General features: G+C 44.1%; 1 protein-coding gene across 1 annotated transcript in view; it reads left to right on the forward strand.

Annotated features, from left to right (window-relative positions):
• Positions 1–12,761, forward strand: part of Psd3 (pleckstrin and Sec7 domain containing 3) — a 536,277-nt gene that overhangs the window by 77,184 nt on the left and 446,332 nt on the right. The gene's annotated exons all lie outside the window — the stretch shown is intronic.

Genomic DNA, 12,761 nt, shown 5'->3' on the forward strand with positions numbered 1-12,761 from the left:
ATTTGTACAGAAAATGTGGCCTTTAGTACGAATGATAAAGTCAAATGGAATTAGAATAAGTAGAGGAAGTCGAAGCATTTCATGGAAGGACAGAAGTCAGAAGTGACAGAAAGTAAAAGATATCAGAAGGCTTCAGGAGAGAATTGCCACCAGTGATAATGGGAGAAAGATCAGGCACTGAATCCCAGAATCAGTGCTTCTGCCAAAAGGCCTCACCCAGCATACACACCTTTGTCCCCTGCATCTGCCTTGTCTCCTGTCACCCAGCCACTCATTGCCATAGTTCTTGTACATAAAACTTGTGGGCATCCCAATATCCCTCTGTAACATTCTCCTTGCCTTCATTCTGGAACATGGTGGATTACTGAAGATATTTCTCTTTAGAGTCTAAAGTTTAGACCATCAGAATATATATTTCAGTTCTGAGCATCAGAGGCCCAGAGAGAAGGTACCTTTGTGTGCCCCTGTCTTATCTTCAATCATCTATTCCTTCTTTTCTTCAGAGGTATTGTCTTCTGAAGTACATACGGCATGGATACCTCGTCATCCTCATGACTGCGATCTCTCCAGCCCTCTAATTCACTTAGTGAGACCCCAGTTCCTTGTTCTCAGTCTTTGTTTCATCCCAATTTTAGTGAGCCCTCAGAAATTTCAGCAATCCTAGGAAGTCAGTGTCTCGGGCTAGTAAGACAGATCAGCTGGAAAAGGCACTTGCTGCCAAGCCTGACCACCTGAGCCTTCACAAATGTGCCGTGGTTTGTGCATGGACACACACACACACACACACACATACACACACACACACACACACACACATACACACATACACACACACACACATACACACACACACACACACATACACACACACACACATACACACATACACACACACATACACACATACACACACACACACACACACACACACACATTAAATAAAGTGTATATTGTAGTGTGTATTGTAAAATACAATTTCAGTTCCCTGACATCTCAATCCATTTACCACTGGAGATAAGTACTTATCTTAAAGGATTTTTATTTCCATCTACTCTAGCTTGCAGTTCAGTACTTGAACTGTCCTAGGTCCTCTAACGTGTCACCTAGCAACGTCAAACACTCAAGACAACCCGTGTCTTTCTGGCTTTTGAGTTCAACCACCCCTGCTTTGCAAGTCCTTCAGCCTCACCCTGGACTCTACTCCAGTGATCTTCCCAACAGCTCACTATTCATACTATAATCGAGAAAACAACATTTTCTGCTTATATTTTTCTATATGCCATTGTTCTGATCATTTTTGGAGAATACAATGACTTCTTTTACCTACCTTACCTCTGTGAATGAATTCAGCCATCTTCCTCGTTCTATACTGAAAGACCTGGAATGTGACCCCCATCTTAGTTTAGACACAGAGCATCTTCATTGTAAATGATGACCAAAACCTGAGTCTAAAGTGCCTGTGTCAAGTTTAGCCAATCAGTTAAACAGTTCCACACCTAGCCTTATAAGGCTAGGGGGACCCAAAGTTACAGGGTGTGGCTGTTACTAACTATGTATGACTGAAAGGCCCACAATGGGAAAAACTATTGCTAGCCCCATCCAATCAATGTGTACCCCACGTAACTGTTCTTTGATTGATGAGTTGGAACTGATTAGCTCTACCAACCATACTTAGAGTCTCCCCAAGATTACTTTAGAAGGGCCTGAATGCATTTATCTCAGGTTGTTACCATTTTGTGCGGCCACCTGAGTAACAATCCCACACAGACATTCACATCGTACCCTTTGGACCAGGGAACATGTTACTTTCTGTGGCCACCTTATAAATGGGTCCATTTTAGGCACCTCACATTTGCTGCTTCCTCTGCCTCAAGGTCCTACAGATGCTAAACATCAGCAATGTTAGAGAGGAAACTTCTGGTGCCTTTATTCCCTGTCACTGTTCCTGTTGTGTTTGTTTGTTTGGTTGGTTGGTTTGGTTTTTCAAGTCAAGGTTTCTCTGTCTAGCTTTGGAGCCTGTCCTGAAACTCAGTTTGTAGACCAAGCTAGCCTGGAACTTACAAAGATCCGGATGCCTCTTCCTCCCAAGTGCTGGGATTAAAGGTGTGCCCCACCACTGTCTAGTGCATTTCACAATTTCTATATATGAGTCAGTTTATTGTTTTAATCATACTTTTGTTTCCCTGGACTGAAGTTTCCACAAGACCTGAGAATACTTCACTATTTAAATGTGAAAACTCCCATAGTTTCATATATTTGGATGCTTGGTCCCCAGTTTGTAGTACTATCTGGGAAGGATGAGTATGTGTGGCTTTGTTGGAGGAGGAGGTGAGCTTTGAGTCTTCAGAATCCCATGCCATTTCTAATTAATCCTCTTTCTCTCTCTGCCACCTGTAATATGTGGACTCTCAGCTGCGACTCCTGGGCCATCTTTGCTTGCCTGCTGCCATGCTCCCTGCCCCGGTCATGGACTAACGCTCTGAAATGAAAACCCCAAATAAGTGTTTTCTTCTCTAAATCGCCTTGGTAACAGTGCTGTGTCCCAGCAGTAGGACAGGAACTAAGATGCTCACCACCATTGGCTCAGCAGTTAGCAGAGCTCCAAATACTCAGCAAATATTCACCAAGGGTTCGTAACCGAGAGTGAGGGAGGCGGGAGAGGAGCCTGGCCGTGCATGTCACTACGGGCACACAGGCAAACCCTGAGAGCAAGACACAGGGAGCTCCTGCTGCTGTTCTCAGACTCAACAGAAAATGTAGAATTATTCTGAGCAAAAATAATCTCAAAATTATTTGTATCAATTTTATAGGCAAATATTCTCAACTATGGTACACAGGATGGATTGAATTAGAAAGAAATTGTAGGCAAAGATGATGGTGATATAAAATAATTTAGCAGATAAGCATATCTTTTTTAGAAAGAAAAGGACCATATAAATACATGACTAGTCTACATACAATAATTATTTTTGTTACTAAGATTTGATATTTGACTTGATGCAACAGTTCAGCCTCATGTTTACCGTGTTCAAATTACCATGTTTGAATGAATGTCTAGGTGATTTCAGAATATATTTGTAGTAGCAAGCTGCAAAACATTTACAGTTTGTGGCTTAGGGGCTAATCAGGCTGAAAGACTCTGTCTACACTAACTGGAAAAAGATTCCCATATTCATCCGGCTATTTTTAGACACTCACATTCTCCCACTCCTTCCAAATCCGATTGCTCTAAACTAGGAGAGCAAGTCCTCTGACTTAGGCATGTGTGCGCCAGCCCTCGGGTTCAGAGGCCCAGATCCTTCCAACTCTCTGGACTGAAATAGTGTCTGGAAAAAGTGATCAAAGTCAATAGGACTCTTGAATTTTTCAAAAATAGCCAATTAAAAAAATATGTGCTTCGTAACAAACCGAAGCTAATTCTACCCAAGGTACCTGGGGGGCGAAAAAGCCAGGAACAGGTCTGCTTGGAACACCAGGAGAGATGAGCAAGGGGTTGGGGGTCGGGGAGGCTTAAAAGGCTTGAACTGGGTTCATGCCAGGGTCCACCTCTAGCAGGCTTCAATGGACACTTTGTTCAGAAGCAGTTTTATTATCCAAAAGTTTTCAGCAAAGTGAGCTTTGGATGGGAGGAGATCCTGTGATGAAGGCAGGGTCCAGAGCCTGCCAAAAGCATCCACCTCCGCTCTTTTCCCTTTCCTGGGCTCTTCAGGCTCCTGCCTCCTCCATTTTCACTCATTGGATCATGGCACAGTAGAACCCAGAGAAATATGGAGAATATAGGGGACTAACCGAACTCCTGCGAAAGGCAGCTGAATAACTTGTTTCCGTTTTAATTAATAAGATACAACATTATATTAATTCCCAGGTAGTCTGGCATCTAGCATTAAGAAAGGAAGTAAATTTTAGAAAACTTCACAGATGGATGCCAACGAACATTCCCAATGTGATATTATATCACAGTAAAAATGCATTAAGGATGTCCCCTTAGCTTGTAACTAACGCTTCTGGGATGAGATTATAGACGGAGATGCACCGTATAGCAGCGTGACCCAGGGACAAGGTCTCAAGCTGGGCACTGGGACATTTGGTGCCCTGCCCTTAGTAACTCTCCACTCTTGGTCTGGTAGACTTACTTGATCTGGTAGACTAATGCCATTTAATTCAAGGAGGGGCTGCATCCCTGAGACTAGCAAGGACAGCCTTGCTGGAATGCAGTAGAAGGCCTGCCTCTAGCTTGGGCTGCATTATTGATGTCAAGTTCATCCATGGAGGGGAAGAAGCAGCTTCTCCTGCAAAGAAAAGTCTTAGTGGGGGCTGTCTTTGCCTGGCATAAGAGGGATGAGGAAATGCTGATAAAGCCACGGGGATGTTTATAAACAAGAACAGACAGTGAGACAAACAAAGGTTCCTCAGCATTTCCATGCCATGGTCAAAGATCTTAAGGACACATGGCAGATTACATTCTGCTCTTGAAAATTCACGAAGCAGAGTAGCGTACTATTATAGATTCTGAAAGTTGGGCATGGACGGTACGTGGCTGTAAAATCCAGGAGGCGGAGGAAAAAGGATCATGAGTTCAAGGGCAACTTGAGATCTATTGTAAGACTGTCTCAGTAAACTAAGCCCAGTGAAATCGAAATCCTATGTAAAGAATCAGGCTTACCAGTGAAAGTCACCACCTTCAGAAACTGAATAAGTGAAGAAACTCCTTAAAAAGGTACGCTTATTAAATAGATTATATATGCATGCATTTGTATACAATAGTAATGTAGTTAATAACAGTAGTGAAAATATTGTTTTGGGGTATAAGTCGTAAGCTCCCTAACAAGGTGTGCAATGCCTCTGAGATGGGGTCTTGTCACTGCCTGCCCCAAGTCAAAGCACCTGGGCTCTCCTCTTCGCAGCCCTGCCTCCCTGTGGGTCTGCAGGCCCCAGCCTGCCCTGGAAATCACAGACCACAAGGTCTCTTTGTGTGTGTGTGTATTGCCTCAGAAGGCATAAATAATCTCTCCTCTTCCTTCACCGCGTAATTATTATTTATTTTCTAAGCTTTGAGTTACTCAGTCTCTTCAGAGACTCCATCTGCGCAAGATGTTTTATAACTTTGAGTGAAGCCGATTATTAAGAAAAATAACTCACTTATCCATGATATCTATTTTATAAATTGCTTTCTTAAGTATTAGTGCTTGCTGAAACTCTGTAAAACAGATAATGTTACAGTCATAATTCACAGATGAAAAGGTATAGGTCAGAAATTCTAGGTTAGTTGCTTAAGATTACCCAGGCAGGAAACAGCAGCTAGTCCAGTTGCTCCTTAGGAATGAAAGCCTCCCAAACCCCAGGAACTGCTCTTAAACCAATGTGGTGGCTGATTTCTCCTCCATATTTCCCTAACACCATCCTTGCTGGCCCCTCAGATGGGCCTCTGTGACCAGAGACCAGAATGTACACATTGTCCCTTCAGGTCTTGCTCCTCACAGTTTTTGACTTGGTTGGATTTTTTTTTAAGTTTATTGTTTTCTACCTTAAATTCAAAACCAACAAAAAGCAATTGCACCCAGGTAACGTCCCCCCCCCCCCCACACACACATGGGTATTTCTTTTACATGCAATTATTCGTAACTAAAGGAACTTAAAAGAATGAAACAGAGCCTCTCTCCCTTTATTTCTTTTTTTCTTTTGTGTTTTAAAATCATTGACTATATTTTAAAAGTTGAAGAAGAAAAGGCTAAAGGAAGTCTACTCCCCTGTCCCAGCTGTCATTGTAAACCTCGAGTCCTATAGACCAGCACTGCTGGGTTTTGCTGCCCACCTTCCTGACTTCAGTGAACCTAAGATATTGGGTGCTGTTAAGGCTTACACCTGGCATGTGTGCCCCATTCTCCCATTGCTACCACCCCATCACAGGAATAGCTGGATCTGGTCAATCAACCCAAGTATTAGGTCCATGGCTATGGGCCACATGAAATCCAGGTTAGCTATGGATGTGACTGGCCTCTCATTTTTACATTTGCTTAATACGTTATTCACAGGTCTCGGGTAACAGCTAGGTAGATGACAACATACCACAATGTCAATGGTTAAATAACCCAGATACAGAAATAACCTGGGAAATTCACTTGCACCTGAATAAGAAAGGTATTGGGGCTTTCTCTTCCTTCCTTTCCATTACTGTAACACATACTTGAAACACAATCAATTTGTGAGAGAAAGGGGTAATTCTGGTTCATGCTTTTAGAGGTTTCCATCCACGATTGAGTGGCCCTTCTGCTTTGGACAGCACAGCGGCAAGGTAGAAAATAACTGTTCACATCATGGCCGGCACAGGAGAGGAAGAGGAAGAGACAAGACCTTTCCCTCCTGTCCGACAGCACGCTTCTAATGACCAGAAGACTTCCCCCAGTTCATCGCTTCCTGTGGTCTAGGCATTTGTGGGCCAGTCTGGGTCTACCGATCACCACTGAGGAAGTAGGATTTTTAAGCAGAATCTGCTGCTTAACCTAGAACAATATGCACTCTAGACAAATGAAGTTACAGGGGTAGAACTTTCAGTTCTGTGGCCCCTTAGTGGATCGTAGAACTGAAGGCCCAGGAGACCTTCCTGGAACTTTTAACATTTCATCCTATGGGAGAGTATATGAGCCTCTAGTTTCTATATTCATTTGATCCTAGGGGACAAACAAAGATCTTAAAGAAAGAAGTCGTGTGTGTGTGTGTGTGTGTGTGTGTGTGTGTGTGTGTGTGTGTGTGTGTTAAATGGACCAAAGAGCCATTTTATGTCATTTGAATAGTCTAGTGGAGATCACTGTGGTCAAATCCTAAGTGTTGCTTTCTTTCCTCTGCCCCTACTCTTTGAAGATAAAAAGGCCTTTCTTCTATTTCCAGGTTTCCAGAGAAGGCAGAGCATCTGTGATCAGCACACATGTTCATAGCCTGTCTGTATCTCTTTTAGGGTGTCAAAATTTCTTAAGGTGCCAGGCAAAGGCACATGGGAGCCTCATGCCTCTATCTTATGAGCTGCTTAGCATGACTCACCCCACCATGCCCGAGTATTCCATACAGCCTCTGTTCTTCTCCCAGACATCAAGATGCTCTGTGTTGCACAAGAAGCAGACGGTAACAGGTGTGGACATCTGGCCTGTGCCTTCCCTGTTACTGTGTCTGCTGTGTGGTCAAGTTAGCTTCAGAATCTCTCTTTACTTCTTAAACATGAGAATACCGGGTACAAGGAACTGCTCAAACCACATATTCTTTGTAATAATTCTTCATTTGATGTGCAGGCATAAGGACTTGATCCCCAGCCCGCTCATAAGTTTGGATATGATCATGTGTATTTAAAATCCTAGTGCTGGGAGGCATAGCAGGAGTCTATTGGCGAGTCAGCCTAGTCAATCAGCCTAGTCAATTTGCAAGCTCTGTGTTCAGAGAGACATCTCCTGTCTCAAGAAATGAGGCAGAAAGTGGTCAAGGAAGAACCCCAATTCTGCCCTTTGGATTCCACAAGCAGGAATACACAAAAATATAAAACCCATTTCACTTTTCTTTAAACACTACTTTACCGTACGTGTTTGTATCTTGTATGCGAATTTATACTCATCCTGTTAAATACACCAGTTTGGTAGTGTTTCAGTGAATTTTGTTATCTGTAATACATATAAAAAATTGCCAACATGCAGTTTAATTCTGAGTTTCTAACTGAGCCAAATATTTTGCTTTAACATTGCAATGTTAAAATCCTTTGGCTGAGTTTTAAGTACAACTCGGAATAAGTAAAAAGGAAATGTCGACAGCTTTAGCTGTGTTTCTGCTTCTCCTCCCCCCTTCACTCTTCTCTTCATCACAAAAAAACCTGGCATCAAAATGGATGTGTCTGAAAGAAAGTACTAGAAAAGAGGGGACTAATGAGAGCCAGTGGCTGGTGATGGTCTCCCGGGTATTAGGCTCTTCCAAGGTGCAGGAGGCAGTTGGAGGGAGGAAGAGAGAGAGGCCAGAGCAATGATCAATGCACAGGGTTTGAATAGTGGGTCTAAGGAACTGTCCTGTCTCAGTGCACAGAAACAATGAAGAAAACAGGGAAGGTTCAGGCCAATTCTGGGCTATGGTGTCCACAGAGAGTGAAAATGGCCCACTTTGAGTCTTCCTAGGCCAACATAAAAGCACATATAGAATTGATTGGATCGGCTTCAGGGAGGAATGGAGCAACGGGATAGTGGCAGAGGCTGGTGAGACCCAGGCATGGGTCTGACAGGGTCACTGGAGCCCAGACACGAAAGGCCACGGTGCTGCCTTTGCCCCTGGTTAGCCTAGCCAACGTCCTTCATCGCTGGGCCTTGCTTCCCGTAGGCCTCCAGCTGCACGGAGAGTGAGCAGACCAGCAAATGAGAGTTACCTGGCTGGGGGAGAGCACACAATAAAATGCAGTCATAACCAAGTTCCATGGAAGGTGCCCCACTTTCCCCCAGTAGTCAGAAGGTGTGCTTGTAAAAGCAGCTCCTCTTTGTCTGTCTGTTGAGACTGCTCTTTCCAGGAAACTCACTGGGGACAACCTGCAGTTATAAGAAGGCAGGTGAAGGAGGTAGAGTAGTCTGGGTGGCACAGAGTACAGCTTCCTTAGTCCTTCATCCACACTCTCAGCCCCACAGTCCCAGCCCGTCTCTGTAGAAAAGCTTTGCTCACCTCTACCTAGCTGCGGGACCTCTGTTGCTAACACCAGTGCCTCCTCCATGCTAAGGGCTCCAGTGGATGGGATGTGTGGACATCTGTGCAGGACACACAACAGAGCACTCAGTCTCCTTCTGGTCCAGGGTTCTGTCTGGCTCAACATTTTTTTCCCACTTACTTCAAAAGCAATGGGCCTGTTTGATCAGATGCCAGTGCAGACACATATCAATTTAAAGCAGAAAGAATCACTAAGAACTTGCCAGTGTGTGCATGCGGTGGGGCAGGGGTAGGAGAGGAAATAGAAACAGGATGGAAAGGAAAGACTTCCTAATTAAAATATTTTCCAAGACCTGCCATCTGGTTCTTCCATAGCGCATCATGCAAGAGGGGTCCCAGACATGGTGTCATCTCTGATGACAAGAGTTGGTCTTGCCCTTTGAAAAGAGGCAAGAAAATCGTCACTCCGGCCAGTGTGGACAGAGTGTGACGTTGGGGAGTCACAGGAACATGCACCCTGGGACTTAAGAAGGGGCGTGGGAAACTTTTGATTTTTTAAAAGCCTCTCCAGATCCCTTATCCTTGGCAGATAAAGTGGCTCCTAGACACACTGATGTGGAATGAGACGGTACGGAAGGAGCCGCTGTCGGAGCCTGACAGGCCTGGGCCTGCTCCTGCGTCTGTGTAATTTCTGTGCCATGTCTGCGGACTGCAGCACCGGTGACTCTGAGACATAGGACATAGTATGTGCCACATTCTGGGGCCGAGAGGAGATAGAAATGGGAAGAGGGCCTTTGGGAGGTGTTGTGCCATTGAGTGGCAGAAAAGAGGCCCAGGATAGAGCCTGTGCCCTCTCTATCGGGTGAGATTAAAGTGAAAGACACCTGTCGAGAATCTTCCAGAACCTTGGCCTTGGACTTTTCCATCCCCAGAAGCACGAGAAGTAACTTTTTGTTTGCAAGTCACCCAAACTATGGCAGTCTGTTATAGAAGACTGTCTTAGTTAGGGTTTCTATTGCTGTGTAGAGACACCATGACCACAGCAAGTCTTATAAAGGAAAACATTTAATTGGGGTGATGGCTTTCAGTTTTAGAGGTTCAGTCCATTATCATCGCTGCAGGGAGCCTGTGGCACGCAGGCAGACATGGTGCTGGATAGGTAGCTGAGGTTACTACATTTTGCAGACAACAGGAAGGGAACTCCGTGTCACACTGAGTGAAGCTGGAACAAAAGAGACCTTAAAGCCTTCCTCCACAGTGACATACTCTCTTGAACAAGGTCACACCTACTTTAACAAGGCAGCACCTCCTAACAGTGCCATGCCCTTTGGGGGGCCATTTTCTTTAAACCACCACAAAGCCCAAAGACAGTAGCTACAGTCGCCATCACTATCAGGTTGCATCAACTTCACATCAAACTCACTGTGTTCCTCAACATGGGAAAGAACTAATCTATAGTCCTCAAAGAGGATGGGTGCCCAGCAGATGAAATACTCTGGAGGATTCGCTTGGTGAGGTGTGAGTCGGTGCTCAGTGCTTATTCTTGTGTTTCTGACACCCTGGGTTGAATCTTTTATTCTGTTTCCATATCCCATGTCCTTGCCTCCTGTTCCTTCACTGCTTTACAGTCTTCTACTGGACCCCAACTCAGCTTTATCTCTCCATCAATCAATCAAGAATTGCGAACATTTTCCAAATATAATCCTTCTATCCCCATTGATGAGGAGCTCCCCAGACATTGCATCCTTTTGGTTCTACCAAGCTGTGAATATGGGACAAGGTAAACCAAACTGGACCCAAGGACTCCAGAGAGCTCCAATGTAACTGCTAAGGACACCAACAGGGGGCGCCACCCTCTGAGGAAACAGATGAGAACTGTGTGGCACAATATCATTCCATTGAGCTGAGACTGAGTGGAATGCTTCTAGAAATACTTGGGGAACAAACCTAGAGAGGGTGAGGTCAGGGGGAGACAATACCTGTAGAGCAGTGGGTGCTGCCGTTGGCTATAGGAAGATGGGCTGAATACACTGTGTAGATGGCGTCTGCCCCTCGAAGAGGGGCAGAAAGAGCTGTACCTGGGGGGAAAGATCAGTTTCTGCCTTCACTAACTGTGTGACTTGGAGCAAATGACTCCATATTCCCTGCTCGTTCTTTGTATTCCCAATAGGAGGGCCGTGCTGCCCGTCAGAAAGTCGTGACAGGTTCAAGAGAAGGAATAGAGTGTTCTGATACTCTCACACACTGCGTCCTCCCTCTCTGTCCTGGAGAAGATTCTAGAACTCTTTTTTTTCTTTCTCGAACTGTGGAGAAGGAACTATCACCGTTAGCTAAGACAAGGTGCAGTTTAAATTATATGTCATTTCTGTCCGCATTGCATGAATGTTGACACAGTGGCAGGAAAATGGGAAGCTAGCTTAGAATCCTTTCAAAGCAGTGAAGCCATGGGCTTCACAGAAACTACAGAGAGTGATTTAGCTTACAAGGATTAATAATATATCTATATTATTATAGATGGTGCATGCCTGTTAATTCCAGCACTGGCGGGGGGCGGGGAGGTAGAAGCAGGAAGATCAAGAGTTTAAAGTCATTCTGAGCTCAGGGCTAACTTAGGCTATCGGAGATCTTCTCTCAAAAATAACCCTCATGTATACATAGAGATGTGTGTGTGTGTGTGTGTGTGTGTGTGTGTGAGAGAGAGAGAGAGAGAGAGAGAGAGAGAGAGAGAGAGAGAGGTGTACCTATATCTGTGACTACATACTACTGTAACAACACATCACAACTTCAAGAATTCTGTGCTTACAAATGACTTTCCCACAGATTATCCCATTTGACCTGTAAAAGAGTTCTGTCAAGTGGGAAGGATAGACATCCATTTTGCTGTGTTATAAATAAGTCCACTGAGGTTCAGAGATTTTCTATGAGTCACACTTAATGGATGGTTACTCCAAAACTCAAGTCTGTGTCTCCTAACCCCAAATCCACTCCTGACTCTCACATGCCAAGTACTTCCTCTGCTCCTAGAGGCCTGCCAGATTGGAAACATAAAAACATGTAAATGGCCACCCACTGTAGGCGAAAACAATGTATGTGTGTATACATATATGTGAGATGTATATACCCATGTATATGATCATTTCATTGTTTTGCTGCATAAACAAATTTCTTCAAGGCTTCAATATGTGGAGACATTCCAAGAGAAGCTAATAGTTATTGAGGGTTTATGTGCAATGTGTCATTTAATCCCTACACAAATAGCAAACTTGTAAACTAGGCATTATTAGCTAATCTTAGATAAAATTGATCTTCACAAAGAAAAATTACTTTTCCCAGGGTCACACAGCCACCCAGTAGAAGGAAGACTCAGAGAAATGTTTATCCCTAAAATGCGTGTTTTCAATCACAATGCCATTTATATCTCGTAATAACCATTGTTTCTCTGTACCTTCCCCCTACTTCTTACCCAGAACAAAAGCTCCTTTAATAGCCCCCTAATATTTAATGTTTTCTCATAGAGGTCTCCTTTGAGGCCAGCCCTACCACCAGCTCCCACGTACTATCCGTTTCCCTGCACTTCTTGTATTCCAGGTCACACAGCTTTAGAACTGTAGTATCTGTCACCCTGTAATAAGTCCACAAGTAAAAAGCAGAAAGGAATGTCCTGGGCGCACCACTACCACTATCTGGGTTTCCTTAATCCTTCCTTTAACTAGAATGCTGGACATTTGAACTTCTAATTATAAAGAGATGAAGGAATTGTGAAAAATTTCATGTGATATCTTTCCAGCCTTGCCTACTTGTGCAGTACAAAGCCATTAAGGCTAGGAGTCACCTGTCCCTTAACTACAGAGTCCTCTACTTTACAGGTTTGTGTTGTGTTGGATGAGACAATGGTCTGTGAAGCACTGGATGCAGTGGCTGGCACCTTGGGAAGCTAATACAAAATAGTGCATCCTTCTCACCTAAACCCTCCACCTTCCTGAATGCCCCTCCCATTACGGGCAGCTCACCTCTCTCCAAACTATTGAATGATTACAATATCAAAGAAAGTTCTTTTGTAGGATACTATGAACCCTGTATACTTTGTCTATCCTTAAACCTTG

The sequence above is a fragment of the Myodes glareolus genome, chromosome 23 (assembly GCF_982192425.1).
Source record: "Myodes glareolus chromosome 23, mMyoGla1.1, whole genome shotgun sequence".
Classification (NCBI taxonomy): Eukaryota; Metazoa; Chordata; class Mammalia; order Rodentia; family Cricetidae; genus Myodes; species Myodes glareolus.